Source organism: Anser cygnoides, chromosome 3 (genome assembly GCF_040182565.1).
Source record: "Anser cygnoides isolate HZ-2024a breed goose chromosome 3, Taihu_goose_T2T_genome, whole genome shotgun sequence".
Lineage (NCBI taxonomy): Eukaryota > Metazoa > Chordata > Aves > Anseriformes > Anatidae > Anser > Anser cygnoides.
In genome coordinates, this window is record NC_089875.1 from 116,055,724 (window position 1) to 116,072,212 (window position 16,489).

Below are 16,489 nucleotides of genomic sequence, written 5' to 3' on the forward strand. Positions count from 1 at the left end.
GTTTAGCAATAGCATTTAGCACTGACAGTCCCTAAACTGCAGCTTGCTAGAAACTGCAAGTCTATACCAGGCGAAGGACTATTCTATAGTCCCTTGCTTTCTTGTCCCCTTTTCTGATGCTTATCCAAAAAGTCTTGATAGAAACACCACTAAACGAAGGAGCAGTTTGCTTTGACACGGTATGATCATGCTTGGGAGTCTTTGCCTGTGATGTACTCTTGATGTGCTGCTATTGTCCGTGTACAATTGATGTGATTCCTAGGACTATGGCTATTTTCAGCGTCCTCCATCTCAAACAGAATCTGTGATTCAAAGGGAGAAGGTGAGTGAGGGTGTCACAGCAAGGCAATTACACAAGAAATAACAGCAGAGAAGAAAATTAAAAATAACTAGGACTATTTTAAGGGCATGTATACCACAGGGCAGGATGTTATTATGATGGGCAAACCAAACTGAGAGGAGCAGGGGGAAGGGGACAGTATAAGCAGCAGTGTTTTTCTATTTTTAAGGACCCAATGTGTTTTATTTGAAGGTGAAATGCAGGATACCAATATTAAGTATTAAAGATAAATTTGTTTTGAAGAAACACCAGATGCTTATTAAGTTTCAGTGGAGAGAATGTACATAAGATAAAAGAACATCACTAGCGACGACAATAAAGAAACAGAAGTAGGATGTAAAAATGCAAATAAAAAACTCTTTTTGCAGAGTATATGGTTTATTACAAATACAGAATCAACCCATCTCTGAGTCAATTGTTAGAAAAGGATGCCTTGCAATAACATCCTACAGATCTAAATTAATGAGACCACTATTAGAAACAGTAGTAGAGAAATGTTAATGTTGCAATGAACATTTAAGCTAAGAATATTTTTTCTTCAAGCTGTACTTTGCCTGAAATGTGTCCCTCCCTTCCTGTCTAAGTTTAAGGAACATGTTATAAACCAAAGAGTCTATTTTATGTCTACACATCTAAAATGTAAAACACCATGCCTAGCACTTACTTATAGCTCACTTTTCTACTACTTTTCAAAGAAAACATAGTCAAGTAGCAATAATGAGGTAAAACGGCATCTCCATTACAAGTGAGATGTACTCTTCCTGGGCTGTTAACAGAGAAGACACCCCTGACCCTGTGAAAGTCTGAAATCAAGAAGACCTTTAGCTGAATGTGCTGCTTCTTTCATAATAGTGCCTGAATTGTAGCTAAAGTCTGCAGCCGGTAAAATTTCCCCTTGTTTGATCACCTTGCTGGTATGTGTTAATGCACTCATTTTTTTCACCTTGGTAAAAATGCAAAAAATGCTTGAACTGGAAACTTCTCCTGACTGAAAGCTAAACAGCACATTCAGGTATCTTTGGCTAGCACTGCATTAATATTATGGAATCCAGCAATAATGCAAAAACATACTTAAGATCTGCTACAGCTGTACTGATTTGATGCTTTCTCCTGCTCAGGAGGTTCTCGTGTGACCAAAGAGGTATAGGGGGTCATGGAGAACCCACTCACACAGGAAATGTATTCAAGCATTTGCTAACTTCAGTTCTGCTTTGATGTCAGCTGGGCTGGTAACTGAAAGAACAGTATATATCTGCTGCATGTACTGCTTCATGATGCTCTAAAAGCACAGGAATAGCTGCCCTGCTGTGTTTCTCCCTTGGCCTTAGTCAATTGGTTGTTTTGAGCTTCTACTTCCCTGCATTTGTCAAGCTCCTATAAGTGTCTTTCAGCCTTTGAAGTATTTTGAAATCCTTGAATGCTCTGATATCAAGTGCTACAGAAATGCAAAGCATTGCTAGCATATGGTAGCATGCTCTTGATTCTTGAAGGATGCAAAAGTCTGCATAGCAGAGAGAGAAGAGCTGGGAGGAGAGGAGTTACAGACAGTATAAAAAGCAGCCTCCTAAAAATGAATTCTGGTGAGCTATGTCCATGTACTATTCTTGATTGTGCCTACACTTGAGGCTTTATACCTTACACTTTCAAATACAGCGCTTCAGGAAAGGGGGACCCACAGTACTGTGTGGCTGATCTTGTGACTTGCCTGAATCAAGCAGCATGCTCCTTCCTACTGCATGGCAGATTGCAGTCCCTGCTTGCCCTGCAAAGAGTTGTGATCTCTAACAAGACCTGCAGCCAGGAGCACCAGAGCTGTGCAGCATCTTGCTTCTTGGTAGACTGGGGCTTCTTTCAGAGGCGAAGTAGAACCAGAAGAGACAAATAAAATGTTCCAACTTTGGAGAAAGTAGATTGCTTAAACACTTCTAGAATTAGGGTAGCTCTATAGAAGGAAACACGTGCACAAACAATTTATTCTTTTTTTCAATCCAAAATATTTGATCAAATATATCATTTGTTTTGTTTGTTTGTTCATTTCTTTTTTTTTTGTAACCAGAGCTGTGTTGAAATAGGTTAGTTGTTTATAGATATGGCTGAAAAAATAGCTAAAAATGTTGTCTGCAGTTGTTATTTCTGCTTTCTCTCTCTCTGCCTTCTTGAGGTAAGCGAGGAGGAGCTCTGCTATTGCATGGCGTCCTGAACTCTTCATGTATGCTGTGCTGACAGTGCTTTTCTCTTTACATATTAATGTAGTGTGTCTACACCTGAGAATGCAGGGATCGTGTATCAAATATCCTCTAGCTGCGTATGAATTATATGGCTAATATGTACCACTCTTTCTCTTGTCTTTCCTCTATGAGGACTGTGTGTGCAGCATTGTATTTAGGTTTGGAGATTCATTGCAATGCAATTCTTGCATTGTCCCTAAGGAACTTTTTCTGTGCAGAAGAGCTTATGCATTTATTAGAAATTATTCCGCTGCCCTTAAGTAGTGTCCACTGAGCAGGAGAATTTTGTCTCATGTTGAGCTCAGGACAACTAAGCGACCTGATAAGAAGAGGAAGAGTTTCAGCAAAGGCAAGTCTCCATGGCAGTAAAAGGTTAATGTGTTTTTAGTTCTCTCCAGGAAACTCCCGAAAGGCAGGACACTGTCCTGGCCTTTATGGACGTCCACAGCTGAGCTCACATGGGGAAACTGTGCTTCCCTTTGCTGATCTGCAAATACAACAATATCAATTTGCCTGCTCAGTGAGCTATCACGGGCTCCTTTGTTTGGAGGGCACTTCTGCAGAACGAATCATATCTTTCCTTTTGCTTAATGAAGTGATGTTAGGGTATTCAGATGGATCCACTGGAAAAGAAGCCACATGAAGGCTCTTTGTCATTAATACAAAATTCCTAGTTTTCACATAAAAACAACAACAAAAAAGATAAGAAAAAAAAAAAGAACAGAACAAACTAAGATAGTGTATCAACAAACTGGATAATCATACCTCTTCTTTCTTCCAGTTATCTCTCAATTCATTGCAGAAACAATGCAGAAATTATGTATAATCCACCGCAATGGTGAATTGGTTCCTGAATTTAGAGTGCTAGCATAGTATTGATCACTAACCAAAACTGAAATCTCTTCAAAAGGAATGAAGATTTCTGAATGTTTTTTAACAATTTCTGTTGTTTTGAAAAAGACTTTAGCTGTCCTCACTAACACAGGCAGGTAGGAAGCTGTGGAAGTCCAACTGTCCTCAGTGTATGGTCTGAGAGCAGGGACTGCAGGTCCTTAGGTCTTTGTTGGAACAGGGAATTAAACCTGAGTTTCCTCCATCTGAAGACATCTATCTTATTGCACAATCCAATTCTTGCTTGTAAAGCATAAAGGACTATATTGCTATCTCCCACTATCTCCGATAGACTGGCACCCAGAATGAACGTTGAGACATTATCAGTTTCTTTTAAAAAAAATGTGTGTTTTACAGTTTAGCTCCTCTTAAAACGTTTATATTTCCTATTTGTCTTTATGGTGCTAGAATTAAGCTTGAAAAAAATAGTTTGAGACCCTTCAAACTCCAGATAACAACTCTGATGTGAGCCCAGCAAAGACTTGTTTTTTCTTGGTGACAGTGGCAGATTCAGACCTTCATTTTGAAAAGGTCAAAATGAAGGCTTCTCTTCTTGCCTTTGGTGCACTAACATACAATTTCTCGTTCGTATTTCTCCACTGATTCAAAGCAGCAAACTCTTTCCTTTGCCTGGCTTCAAAAGGTGATCAAAAATCAGAAATAATGGCTATTTCCATGGGAAAGGGTGCGCCATATGGGACTCCATCAGGTTTTACAGTTACATCCCTGGCAGATCAGTACACTTCATCACTTCATTAAATCAGATTAATTTCTCCTTGCACAGGACTGACAAGGTAAAAATTTCATTTTTTTATGAAGAACAGAGTCTCTGCTAACGTGGTTAATTTTTTTCTCCAGGAGGGATGTGAGTAACACAGGTTTAGGGACTACAGCTGCACTGGGGTCTGCAAGTCAGGTGCAATGGGCTACAAAAATCAGCCTTGATGATCATAGCTGGCTGTTGAATCGATCTTGCTAAGAAACATTGTTATCTCCAGAGCAAGAATGTATCCTTCCTGCAAAGCAACAGCACAGAGTTGTAAAGTATGAACACTGTGAAGAAAGGAGATTGATTGAAAGGTATGGGACCACATAGTTCCTGGGTCAACATAGTTCCTCTGACTCTGCTACATTTGGCGACTTTCAGACCATGGAGTCTAGAGATAATTATGTTTTTGTTCATCAAATTCATCTTTAAAGAGAAGGGCAATGCACTGTTCAGGCATTACTGTGGGGTGGTAAAAAGGCATCCTACTTGTAAGGTGTACAGTAAGTCACTGTGGGCTCCTATACAAACACGACAGTTATCTGCTGCCTGCTGATATTTCTTTGTAACTGTACCTCTTACCCTGCTCCTTAGGCAAAGATATATTGCTGTCTCTGCTTACCTGTTTGCAAAGCCCTGGGAAACAAAAAGCTTCCTCTTCACAATGTGCTAATGGCTCACTAACTCTCAAATCACTGCAGTTCCTTAACAAAGAATAGCACAATCCAGCAATAAAGGGAAGCAAGTTTATAGACAAAGTGTAATTAGAACTGGCAAAGCTGCTCTTTGCTATTCAGCAGCATACTTGACTCTGTTTTCCTGTTGTTTACTTGTAGTCTTTATTTGTCTGGAAGAATAAATCTGAAAAGGGAAGAGGCACAGCATTTTATTCAGCAAAAAAGGACCCCATGTTGACGTGTAGAAACAAAAAGAACAGAAATTGTTGTTGTACACTGTCTGGAGATCTGGACAGGGGTACGATAATGCAATCCCTTAGCTTCATCATTATTTTACTGATTGATACCCACAAGATAGAGTCCCACGTAAACCCAAGCTTTGTGTTGATGCTCTTTTGTGTTCGCCAGGAGTGGTGGTAGCTTGTCTTCCAGGGTGTGACACCCTGGTGTCGTGTGTCCCCAGCAGCTGTGTCTTGCAGGTCAGCAGTGACTACTAGGTGGGAGTGTGCTGTAGCCTTCCAGCCATGGAGCCACCCCATGGACAGCTGACCTGAGTAAGGTTGCTAAGGCAAGCTACTACTTGTGAAGTTGGCTGCAGACAGACTTGTGGATCCTGACCATAATATATGTTGTTTGGGTCAGGGGAACAGAGCTGGAGGGGGAGAAAAAGAGGAGATTGTAATGCAGAATGCCAAGTCCTTCTTAGGTCCATTACAGTTTATACACAATGTTTGCTCTGACAATTTTGAGTTCCACGTTTCCCTTTGAACTAATGCTAAAAGCTTTTCATTTTTCCTGCCTCATCCTTGGTTTCTAATCTTCTCCATTCTAGTTCAAGGGTAACAAACCCTTTCACTAGTTTGCCCATTTGCCTCTTCCCCCTCCAGCTTCTTTGCTGCATTTCTATGCCTGTCATTTGCAGCTTTAAATTTTCTGCCTCTTGTGAAGTGTATTTCATCTTAGCTAATTTGTTTTTCAGGCATTTGGTGCATCATTTTTCTTCAGCTAATGATTATGTAGCTTTTTCTCCCTCCCTCCTTCAGTCTCTGCCTCCCTCCTATAATCCCCATCTTTCTGGCATAAAGGCTATATTTTAGTCTGAACGCCAGCTGAAACCAATCCTTTCACCTACCACCAGCAGATGCATCTGCTATCTTATGTGCTCTTTCAATCTCTTCTTCAAACTCTATTGGTATCTAAAACTGGGAACACTTTTCATTTGCAAATGGCTTCAGTTCTAATGGTTTTTATTTGAATCAATGGCTTGCTTTCTATAATTTACCATAGCATTCTGATAGAGATGTGGCTACAGAACACTTCCATTGACTCACCAGAGGAAGCCTCTGAATTTTAAGCTCTTTGAGGCAAAGGGAATGATTTTGTGCCCTAGTTCTGGAAAGCGCCATATGTAGTGAAATGAACAAGTTGGAGAAAAATACTCTTGGAAAATAAGTGAGAAAGTATTTGAGTGGAAATAGCACAGTGGATGTTTAAGACCACCTGGGAAATCAGTGACCACTTAACTTGACTCCAGTAGGCTAGAATGAGTAACGGGGAATTGTAAGAATAAGTATTTTTGGGGAAATGAACTTGCTGAGCAATAAGCACCATGAGTTTGAGACATTAATCATGTCTGACAAAAACAGTGGCCTCTTTTTATATTACAGGGTGGGTGGGTGAAATGCATGTGGTGGATATTATCCATCTTTTTTTTGCGTAAAGTGTTCCATACATTGCAATCTAAAACTCAGGATGCTATGGAAAGTTGATGGTGTGATTAACATTAGCAAACAGGTCACAATGGCCATCAGAGCAAACAGATGATGGAACTAAGGGTGGAGGTGCTGGACATTTGACAATACCATTCAGGAAAATTACAAGAGGTAGCAGTATCTGGATCACAACCAGAAGTGATCTCAGACACAGTCTCAAGAATATATATGAGATCAAGATTTTTTCAGGTTATTTCTTCTCAGAATTCAACTCTGATTAACATTGCAAATTGTACCATGGTGGGAAGTGTTACAAATGGCAGCCAGAAAGAAGATCAAAATAGCTACTAAATACCCAAAGTGAGAGCAGAAAGGAGGAACTCCTAAGTGACAGGAAATTTTAAAATAGAAACAAGGAATGTGATATACATAAATGCTCTAGAAAGATGACAACTAAGGTTTTTTTCTAAAAATCTTTAGAAAATACTGAATTACAGAAATTATTTGAAATAGTGTTCTGTTAAGAAAATCAAGTACTCTGCAATTGCAAGAAGATTGCTGCAGAGCAGAAAGTGACCTAGTTATAGTTTTGTTTCTGAAAGTCAGAGATCCTTCAGCTGATTAATATTTCAACATTAAATAATGTTCATGCTGCAACATTTAATGTTCTTGTATCTCTGAGGCTGTTTTCAGAGCTCTTTAGTTTGCAAGTACACTTGGGGAAAAAATCAACGTGAAAAAAGTTAAAAAATGAGTTAGAATCATAGAATATCCCACATTGGAAGGGACCCATAAGGATCATCAAGTCCAACTCCTGGCACCACACAGGTCTACCCAAAAGTTTAGACCATGTGACTAAGTGCACAGTCCAATTGCTTCTTAAATTCAGACAGGCTTGGTGCAGTGACTACTTCACTGGGGAGCCTGTTCCAGTGTGCAACCACCCTCTCGGTGAAGAACCTCTTCCTGATGTCCAGCCTAAACTTCCCCTGCCTCAGCTTGACACTGTTCCCATGGGTCCTGTCACTGGTGATAACAGAGAATAGGTCACCTGCCTCTCCACTCCCCCTCGCGAGGAAGCTGTAGACCGTGATGAGGTCCCCTCTCAGCCTCCTCTTCTCCAGGCTGAACAGGCCAGGTGACCTCAGCCACTCCTCATATGTCTTCCCCTCTAGGCCCTTCACCATCTTCGTCTCCCTCCTCTGGACACTCTCCAACAGTTTAATGTCCTTTTTGTACTGTGGTGCCCAGAACTGCACACAGTACTCGAGGTGAGGCCGCACCAGCGCAGAGTAGAGTGGGACAATCACTTCCCTCGACCGACTAGCAATGCCGTGCTTGATGCATCCCAGGATACGGTTGGCCCTCCTGGCTGCCAGGGCACACTGCTGGCTCATATTCAACTTGCTGTCAACCACAACCCCCAGATCCCTCTCTGCGGGGCTGCTCTCCAGCGTCTCGTCGCCCAGTCTGTATGTATAGTCAGGGTTGCCCCGTCCCAGGTGCAGGACCCAGCACTTGCTTTTGTTAAACTTAGAAGTTAGTTTAGAAGTTAGTTGCTTAGTTGCTTAGAAGTTAGTAATTTACCTTAATTTAAGGGTTTTACACTTAAATTCAAAAATAAAAATTAAAAAAAAAATAATAAAAAAAGTTTTTACAAGCCTAATTTAGCTGGGATTCCTATTAATGTAGGACATCTGAATTTGGTCACCAAAATGTGAACTAAACCCCCAGTTCTCATTACAGTCTTTGGAGATGAACAGATATCATTGACATCAGATATCATGACGTCTGCAAATTACTCCATATATCCCAGGTAGGTATCTGAAATAAATTATCATTGGATGAGATGATTTAGATCTAATAACTTCTGTTCTTCAATAGGATAGTGGAAGTAGGCTGCTTGATCTCAAATCTCTGGGATGAAATGCTTCCTTTTAATGCCTCATCACTTTCATGTTTTCTTCAAGTTATCAGAAACATTAGTTCACTATCTTCATAGGTAATCATCATCTTTCCGTCTCTTTCCACCTTTCCTCACAGCATTTTTAAGTGTTTTTGTTGTTGTTGTTGTTGGTGGTGGTTGGTTTCATTTTGGTTTTGTTTTGTGATGAAATGAAAGTAACTGGTGACATCCTGGATGTTTTGCAGAATCCAAGCGTGATGTTAACCGTTTCAAGTCAAGATCACCTATAGCTTGAACCCTGAAGGTGGCCTTCTAAAGACAAGCATCCGGATTTGCATGCTTACATTTAGGTCTCTTTAAAGTAAGTATGTACATGTGTGTTAGGTGTCTAATCTCCCATAACAGTCAGTAGAAATGAGATGCCTGAGGAGATAAATCTGTTTTTACACCTCCCACAGTGTCAAATTGCTTTCAGCTACAGGTGGATTAGGGAGATATTAATGACCTGTGAAACCATCAGAATCTAAGTTTAATTTGAAAAGGTACTGTCCAAGGGCTGCTTGATGTCCTAGTTGAACAACTGGATTTGACGAGGGAGCTTAGATATCTATCATTTGTAATGAGCAGATCCTTCCCATATGTTAGCAGGCTGGGTATTATGGGTACCCAGGTCATCCAGAAGAGCTGTACAAATGCATTCACAAGGATGCAAAGTGGACATCAAGTACTTTCCTTGGAAGCTGCTCTTTTTCCTGGTGTATAACAAAAAACCCCCCACAATATAAAAATCATCACCCAGAACCATCTGGTTACAGAAAGAGAGTTGAAGACATGGACTACTTTGCACACTGAGAACTGCTTCATATTCTGAGTTGGAAGGTGGTATAAAATCATTCAAGGAAAAGGTTCATCTAGACTAGATTTAATTACAATTGAAAGGCAGTAGGGAGGGAATTCATAATCAAGAAAATATAGTGTTTCCGTATAGCGTACAACTAAGACCAAAAATGCAACACATTAAAAAATGAACTGATGTTATGTAGATAACAAGAATATATTCTCAATACTTCAATACTTCTCAAATTGCATTAAAGATCTAGAAAATGATGTCAAACATCATGCTGCAGGATTATTAACATCTAGCAATCAGTAGCTCAGAAGCCTTATTTGAAGGGGAAAGTGGCTCATCTCAGTCTGAGGGATTCTGTACTCATGTCCTTTTCAGTCCCTGGCTCTGACTGTTGTCAGAGATGGCATTTGGGATAAGGTGTGCCTTATCTTGATGCAGAATAGCAGTTTCTGTTTTCTTAGGTCATGCAGGAACCAAGGTCATTTTCACATCCTTCTTGAATGTTGTTTAGATACAGAGAATAATTCCTGCATGGGGAGAACGTTTTGACTGCAGATTAGGTGTAGAAATGGTAGATGTTCTGTCAAATTGGCAGTAGATGAGAACTGAATAAAGCACTGCAGAAGGTGAAGAGAAACTGAGTGCTAAACTGATGAGGAAGGGTTTGTTTGGCCAAGCAGATATTTTCATTTCTCTTGTAACTTTTGCACATTTCCCTCACTTTGTCTTTTTCCTTAGCATTAAAAGAAAGAATGTTTTTCCTATTTTACATGCAGCCATCATAGTTTTAGCCAAAAAAAAAAAAAGGCAGACTGATTAAATCCTTCTGAGGTGACATTCTGAGTTGTGTGAGATACAATTTCATCAATTCTCATTGTATCTATGTTGTATCCCTGCTCCTTATTGTTTTAGCATTTTTTTTGCATTGAGGTTATTTGCTGCATGGTAATAAATTAATCTTTCTCTGGTTTGTACAGTCAGAGTCATGAAAAGTAAAGTCCTGTGCTGTTGCATTGCACCAGATTCATTTCATCAGGACAGCACAGTCACTGTGCTTTTTCTTCTGCGGACCCTGGTGTGTGTGGTAGCTGTGGCAATGGCAGTGATGATGCCATCAATGATGCCAGTGTGGCAATCACAACTCAAACTGCCATGGTATTTAGGTATTAGTCATAACTAAAACAGCATGTCATATAGAACGGGGGCAAGCTTATGTAGATCGGAGCTGAAGGAACTTCTTTCGTTAATGATGGGTGTTTTAAGCAACAGCTTCCCAGGACCTTATGAAGTGTGATATATTTTACTGGATAAATACACTTTTTTGTAAGGTTCTTGGTATTTTCTGATCTCTGGCGCTATTGAGATGGGTTGCACTGTATGTTATAACTTTGAGATTAGTAAGAAAGTTTTTCTGTTCTTAAAATGACTATTTCCCCACAAGGGCAGGGAAGAGCATTTCAGGGTTGAGAAAGAGCAGAAATGTATTCTTCAGCAATCTGTGGGACTCAATTTTTAACAAAAACTCTCTTGCAACTGGTTTTAAATCTATAAGATGCTTTGGATAAGGTAAAAGTAGGGAATATACAATTGTTCTTCCAGTACTGTAAGCCTATGGGGAAAATACCGTGCTCTCATGACCTACAACTCACAAACTTGGGTAGACTTAATAAGGGAAAAAATATATGAGTTTTCTCTTTTTGGTGTTTTGCAGCAGAAAAAAATAACATAAATGTTTGTGTTTCTTTGACAGGTTTAGTCAAAAGCCCAAGGGACAAGTTCTCAGCTGGCACAGTGTTACAGAAGATAAAAAAGCAGACATATTTTCTACGGAACACAAACTCATCTACAGACAAAAACAGGAGACCCAGCCTCCTTATGAGCATTTCCCCAAAATCTGTTTAGTGCAGAAGCATGTGAAGCAGTTTATAGAAATCTCATAAAGGACAGATATATTGACAGAGAAAGTTTCTCTGTTTACATTTCTGGCTTGAAGGGTATTACTGTCAGTGCTACTTAGTGCTATCTTCAGATACTGTCAATACCTTGTATCTATATGAGAGCCTTTTGATCATAAAGACAGAGGCAATAGACAGGACATGGGCTATATGATAGAGCATGAAACTTGGTGCTACATGGAAGTGGAGACCACCTGAACTTCAGTTCAGAGGGTTAGGCATTAATTAATTAATTATCCACCACCTTTAGAGGCTAGGAGATTGGTGGCTTTTTTTTTTTTTTTGATAATAAAAACAAACAGAAAAACAAACAGACAAAGCACAAACAACATCTCTGTCAACCAATTCAGGAAAGTCAAACAGGTGACATTAATGAGCCACTGAAGGTGGTGTGCCCACTTGTTTGATTTTACCCTAGGAGGAGCTTGTACTGTTCACGTCATCCCCTGCAGCTGGCAGGCACCTCTCAGCTTTCCATCACCACTCCTGCCTGGGGTACAGTGACCCATGGGCTGGGAGTTCCTGGGTGGTTCCAGGGTAAAGACAGACAGGTAAGGGTGGGTTACAGCTGGAAGAAGAACTCTTTTGATTTCCACTGTGATTGATGAGAAGCCTTCACACCACCAGCTGTATGTATCTGAAACGCTTCAAGCATTTACTCCTTTCTCAAGTGGGAGTTGTCCAAACAAAATAAATCATGAGTGATGAAATAAAACCATATTGGTGGGCATAGCACATTAGCAGACAGGCCATGGAGCTGTGGGGATCAAGAGCTCAGTCCCTCAGCTCAGTAGAGATATCCTAAATCAGTTTGGCTCTGGCCATCCTCTGTGTCCTTGGGGATTTGGTGTAGTCTTCTGTATAAGTTCCTCATCTGTAAAATAAGAACATTAACAAGCCCGTTATCTACACATATTGTAACTACTTTGAGGTGAACATTGTCTCTTGCTATTTGAATATACAATGCTTTGCATAATGGAGCTTAATCTAAGTTCCTTTAAGGTATCTCTGCTGAATAATAATGATTAATAAAATTGAGTAAATAATATTTAGAAAAGATAAAATGAGTGCACTGATTTACCTTTTTCTTCATAGGAAATGAAGTGAAGAAATAATTGGAAATGAATAGCAGCACCTATTTAAAAGTGATTAGGGAAACCTGTTATATACTACAACATTAACCTTCAGATTTTCTTATCAAAAGCTTTTAATAGGGTTTGTATTTCAGCTAAATAAAAGAAATTATTCTCAATGGAAATTCTTCTTTTTTTTTCCCCCCTAAATGCATACCAATATTCTGAATGCTCACCCTTTAAACGAATTCTCATCACAAAGACATACATAGGATTACTCATAAATATGTGTAACAAAACCCTTTTATCTGTCTTCTCACAAGATCTCCTCTCACAGAGAGAAGGCTGAATATTGCATTAATGAAAATACACATGGGCAATTTGGAAGGAATAAGGAAAGGTGAGTGATTCAGATCCTATAGATGTGTTTGTATGACAACATAGTCACTGTGGGGTAGGATTCATCTCTGGTCTAAGCAGTCACCTGGGCACTCTCAGTATCCAGTGGCACCCCACAGAAAGATTCCATTTCTTTTTGGCAACCCACTTGTTTTAGGGTGCTCTCCTTCTCAACGGACTAGGACAACAAGTCTGTAGTAATTAAAGTAGATGAGAAGCAATTTTTCAAAGCTGTCACTAAGGGGATTTTCTGTCTTTGTGTGGCATATACACAAGAGAACCTTACTCTAGGTAGTTCAGGTATTTCTGTGGTGGTACAAACTTTGACATGTATTGATCCAGCTTGCGGAGTGTCCTTGATGTTTATGTGCACATGTAGCAGCAGCTATATCACTGTCTTTTCTTGATAAGGCTGCTTCAAAACTAACGTGCCTCCACATCATGTGGTCACACAGCTTTTGGTGGCATGGACATATCCTTTGTGCTGTGGATTTCTGAGAAAACCCTCTCAGCAGTTATGAAGTTGTCCTTCCCAGCATGATTTTCAACAGCAAGCGCTGCTTTGCTTTTTTACAGAAAGTTGAAAACTGAAATATCTGATAATTCTTTGTCATCTTCTGCCATACCAAAAAGCACCCAAGTAACAAAAAATGGGAATAACAAAAAATGGGAATTCCCTTCATTTGCATTCTCTCTCCCTTATATACGCATTTTTGCCTTTATATTCCCTTGCATAGCTAGGAATAAAGAACAGTATGGGAACAAATTCAGCAATTCATTTGCAGGTTTGTGACATTATGGTTGAACACAGCGTATAAAAATGGCAGAAGGTGTGCTGAACCATTCAGAGACACCTGCTGTCCCAACTGCTAAAAACAGCCCGAAAGAGCCAAAGACTATTATGGTTCTTGAGTAGGAAAAATGCTCCTGACTTGGCCTCCTGCTGCCCAGCCACATCTGTTCTCTTCTAAATGCTGGAAGCAAGAGAAAAGTCAATGTGATACAGGAGGATATGGAGTTCTGAGTATGGGATAGAAATGTGTCAGTGAGATGACACCTTCACCTTCCTCTTGTTGTTTAGACTACAAAATTAGTAGATGCAGGGACTGTTTCTAATTACGTGTTTGTACACTGTTTAGGAAAATGGGGTCTTGTGCTGGTCTGAACTTAGCTCGTCGTGAAAATGAGGGATGAGAACTATTGGGGATCTGGTTTCAGCAGTTGAGCTTTGGTATTGGATCGAATGTGCAGATCTTGACTAGTGGAGGCTAGAGAAAAGCGCTCTGGGGGAAGAGAGCGGAAACAATAAAGAGTTTCATGAGAGGCAATGCTGAAGGTCACTGGAGCAGCAAAAGGGACGTTTCCTTGTTCGGGTGAGTGAGGGAGAGCCAGAGGCTGGGCCAGGTGCACACTCTGAGTTCAGTTTTGACTCCAGAAAGTGCTAAAGTCTATTCAACTCTCATTGCTTTCATATCAGACATCCTGTAAGCCGAGAAAAGGACAAGATCAGGGTTATAAAGTAGATTGAAAATTTAATCTCCTAGTTCTAATGAATGAGGGGCTGATGTTCAGATGACACGAATCAACTGAATTACTCATTTGCATCAACTGCTTTAGAGATCAGATCTGACCCTTACACATTTTACTTAGAAATGAGTCATGCCCATTCATAAAGATTTTTAAAAAAGACATAACTTGAGTTTACATCTTTTTTAATTTTAAAAATGTTGATTTTTGTTCAAAATTTCTGTAAATACATAAGTATACTTAATACCACAGCTGTAAATGTGATGAAAACCATGGTATTCTTAAATGACAGATAAGCCATATCTGAGAAAAAAGTCCTGTCTTTCAGAGCAGACTTTTTATGATATACTATTTACAGAATGCCCATGAAAAGGAGAGCCCTTATATTTGTTTGTAAGTGAGGCATAATACCAGTCTGGTGAGCAGACAGTTGTGAAGTGGCCACCAGACAGTATGTTTGCAACCAGTTTTGTATTTGCAGAAAACAATCCTGCATTTAACAAAGAGTTACAAGGGCTTCTGAGTGTGCTGTGAGCAGTCACTCACTTGCAGAATGCAGATGATAATCTTCTCAGTGGTATTGAACCATTATTCTAGGAGGAAGTGGCTCCACCAGGAGAGGGGTGCCTATGAAAGTCCATGTGGGAGAATTCAAAATTCCCACTTTAGCCACGTATGGACCATGGGCAGGCAGCAAATGATTCTTGAAATTGTGTCCACAGTGGTCTTTTAATGCACAATTTTTGTGCCTTCCTGGATGCATCATTAGTGCATTTTGAGTCTAAACACATCAAGGAAGCTCTTGATTCATTAGCATTATAGCTAGATGCAAACAGTGTCACAGCCTCATGCTAGATGTATCTGATTTGTGCTTATACATAGTCCTTTATCATGGTTATCCATTTATGTTTGTGCAGAATGCAAGACATATTGAAACCATAGTGCTTAAGAGTCATTTCTGGAAATGACTGCCCCAGGTATGCTAAAGGGGAGAATTGTGCCTCTCTTTTGTTTCTTATGAACCTGCAAGTGCACATAAAATTTTCTGGGCTGTGATCTTCTGGGAGTGCTCACAATGGCAGCATGTATAAATTTATGGTGTATGGAAAGACCCTGCTCAAGGAGTTTCCTTTTGGGACAGCCAGTGCAGCAAAAGCAAGACTGAGATGCTGAAATAATATCTCACTTTCCACCTAGGTGTTGTTAAGCAGTGACCTTTAGGTCCAAGTGTGTTTCCCCGTATCTATTTTTAAGGGTGATTAACAAAACCCAAAAGGGACATGGGGGAATTGGATGATCTACTTTCCAGGAAATTTGTTAGATGGGAAAAACCATCTATTCTGAAATGGGAGTAAAATATCACTACAGCAAAACCTTCTAGATTCTTCATATCAAAATTAAAACTTGGGAAAAAGGTAAATTTCAGACATTTACAATTGTATTGTTTTGATAATGCTGAAATGTTTTATTCTGATTTTAGGCTTTCGCAAACATCCATTATGGATCATGGCATCCCCAAAATTTAAAAATAAGTTATTTGAAAATGGAAGTTCAGAAACTCTCAAAATGTACTATATCTTCACTTCATTTAATCAAAAAGGCTCTTTTTTTTTTTTTAATGATGAAATACTTTATTTGGAAAGAAAAAATGCTCTGCTGAAAAATATTGGTATGGCTCAAAAAATAACGTGCATTTTCAGGGTTTTCTTAGAATGGCTAAACTTAGAGCTACACTGTTCTTCAATGCTGTTAATAATCGTACTGATAACTGTGCTGATGGAGTGTTTGCAGACGGGCACACACAGAGCCTTGGCTCTGGATGGATGTAAATAAGGGGAAATGAAGCCGGGTGAGGCTGAGGTCCAACTCTAGCTGTGATCCTCAAGGCAGGAGGAGATTCCATTCATTCTGTTCTTCTGGCACCGGGTGAAGCTCACAGGCCATTTTTTTTTTTAGAAAGACTTGTGACTATGACCACCATTTCCAGCCCACAACAGTTTGTGCGTTGTAGCATCTGTATCTGCTTTCATTCACATATGCATACAAATTTTATCCCTGCCTCCTTTAATTAGACCAGTACTGTGATTTTCAAATTCAGGGCTTCATTCAGGAGGTGCAGATCATAAAAATGATTTTTTTCCCCCTGTTCCTTTTGTGATATTCAT

At 39.7% G+C, this 16,489-nt stretch overlaps 1 long non-coding RNA gene across 2 annotated transcripts in view; it reads left to right on the plus strand.

Annotated features, from left to right (window-relative positions):
* LOC125182987 (uncharacterized) overlaps window positions 1–12,551 on the plus strand; it is a 96,904-nt gene extending 84,353 nt beyond the window's left edge. For both annotated transcript variants that reach the window (XR_007163931.2, XR_007163934.2), the window contains 2 exons: window positions 8,766–8,881; window positions 11,121–12,551. This is a non-coding gene — a long non-coding RNA (uncharacterized lncRNA). The remainder of the gene's footprint in view (window positions 1–8,765; window positions 8,882–11,120) is intronic.
* Window positions 12,552–16,489: the final 3,938 nt, after the last annotated feature.